Source organism: Schistocerca nitens, chromosome 4 (assembly GCF_023898315.1).
Source record: "Schistocerca nitens isolate TAMUIC-IGC-003100 chromosome 4, iqSchNite1.1, whole genome shotgun sequence".
In the NCBI taxonomy this organism is placed as follows: domain Eukaryota; kingdom Metazoa; phylum Arthropoda; class Insecta; order Orthoptera; family Acrididae; genus Schistocerca; species Schistocerca nitens.
In genome coordinates this window covers 621,645,994-621,648,256 of record NC_064617.1, presented here as the reverse complement: position 1 = coordinate 621,648,256, position 2,263 = coordinate 621,645,994, and the positions used below count along the sequence as shown (strand labels likewise).

Sequence of the window (2,263 nt, the reverse complement as noted above, 5' to 3'; positions counted from 1 at the left end):
CACTCTGCAGCGGAGTGTGCGCTGATATGAAACTTCCTGGCAGATTAAAACTGTGTGCCCGACCGAGACTCGAACTCAGGACCTTTGCCTTTCGCGGGGAAGTGCTCTTCTGTAAAGTTTGGAAGGTAGGAGACGAGATACTAGCAGAAGTAAAGCTGTGAGTGCCGGGCTTGTGTCGTGCTTCGGTAGCTCGGATGGTAGAGCACTTGCCCGCGAAAGGCAAAGGTCCCGAGTTCGAGTCTCGGTCGGGCACACAGTTTTAATCTGCCAGGAAGTTTCATATCAGCGCACACTCCGCTGCAGAGTGAAAATCTCATTCTGGAAACATCCCCCAGGCTGTTGCTAAGCCATGTCTCCGCAGTATCCTTTCTTTCAGTAGTGCTAATTCTGCAAGGTTCGCAGGAGAGCTTCTGTAATGTTTGGAAGGTAGGAGACGGGATACTGGCAGAAGTAAAGCTGTGAGGGCCGGGCGTGAGTCGTGCTTCGGTAGCACAGATGGTACAGCACTTGCCCTCGAAAGGCAAAGGTCGCGAGTTCGAGTCTCGGTCGGACACACAGTTTTAATCTGCCAGGAATTTCATATCAGCGCACACTCCGCCTCAGAGTCAAAATCTCATTCTGGAAACATCCCCCAGGCTGTGGCTAAGCCATGTCTCTGCAGTATCCTTTCTTTCAGGAGTGCTAGTTGTGCAAGGTTCGCAGGAGAGCTTATGCAAAATTTGGAAGGTAGGAGACGAGATACTGGCAGAAGTAAAGCTGTGAGGGCCGGGCGTGAGTCGTGCTTCGGTAGCTCAGATGGTAGAGCACTTGCCCTCGAAAGGCAAAGGTCCCGAGTTCGAGTCTCGGTCGGAAACACAGTTTTAATCGGCCAGGAAGTTTCATATCAGCGCAAACTCCGCTGCAGAGTGAAAATCTCATTCTGGAAACATCCCCCTGGATGTGGCTAAGCCATGTCTCCACAGTATCCTTTCTTTCAGGAGTGCTAGTTGTGCAAGGTTCGCAGGAGAGCTTCTGTAAAGTTTGGAAGGTAGGAGACGAGATACTGGCAGAAGTGTAGCTGTGAGGGCCGGGCGTGAGTCGTGCTTCGGCAGCTCAGATGGTGGAGCACTTGCCCGCGAAAGGCAAAGGTCCCGAGTTCGAGTCTCGGTTGGGGACACAGTTTTAATCTGCCAGGAAGTTTCATTACTTTGTTTCTCTTGAAATTTCGTAATTGTATTTCCTAGGTATTTAGTTGAATTTACGGGCTTTATATTTGACCGGTTTGTCGTGTAACCGACGTTTTACTTATTCATTTAGTACTCATGTGAATGACCACATACTTCTCGTTATTTATCGTCAATTGCCAATCTGTACACCATACGAATTTCTTTTCTAAATCGTTTTGCAATTTGTTTTGATCTTGTGATGGCTATACTAGTCGATAAACTACTGCATCATCTGCAAAGAAACTAAGACGGCTTGTCAGATTGTCTCCTAAATCGTTTATACAGGGTGTTACAAAAAGGTACGGCCAAACTTTCAGGAAACATTCCTCTCACACAAATAAAGAAGAAATGGAATGCGGACATGTGTCCGAAACCGCTTAATTTCCATGTTAGAGCTCATTTTATTTTCGTCCACCTACGCTCAGTGGAGCACGTTATCATGATTTCATACCGGATACTCTACCTGTGCTGCTAGAACATGTGCCTTTACGACCCAACATGTGGTTCATGCGCGATGGAAGTCCTGCACATTTCAGTGGAAGTGTTTGTACGCTTCTCAACAACAGATTTGGTGACCGATGGATTGGTAGAGGCGGACCAATTCCATGGCCTCCACGCTCTCCTGACCTCAACCCTCTTGACTTTCATTTATGGGGGCGTTTAAAAGCTCTTGTCTACGCAATCCCGGTACCAAATGTAGAGATTCTTCGTGCTCATATTGTGGACGGCTGTGATACAATGCGCCATTCTCCAGGGCTGCATCAGCGCATCAGGGATTCCATGCGACGGAGGGTGGATGCATGTATCCTCGCTAACGGAGGACATTTTGAACATTTCTTGTAACAAAGTGTTTGAAGTCACGCTGGTACGTTCGGTTGCTGTGTGTTTCCATTCCATGATTAATGTGATTTGAAGAGAAGTAATAAAATGAACTTTAACATGGAAAGTAAGCGTTTCCGGACACATGTCCACATAACATATTTTCTTTCTTTGTGTGTGTGGAATGTTTCCTGAAAGTTTGGCCGTACCTTTTTGTAACACCCTGTATTGATACGGAA

At 47.1% G+C, this 2,263-nt stretch overlaps 1 non-coding gene across 1 annotated transcript; it reads left to right on the top strand.

Moving 5' to 3' along the window:
• The first annotated feature begins 780 nt into the window (after nucleotides 1-780).
• Nucleotides 781-855, top strand: Trnas-cga (transfer RNA serine (anticodon CGA)). The gene has a single exon. It is a non-coding gene; the product is annotated as a tRNA-Ser (tRNA).
• The last annotated feature ends 1,408 nt before the right edge of the window (nucleotides 856-2,263 follow it).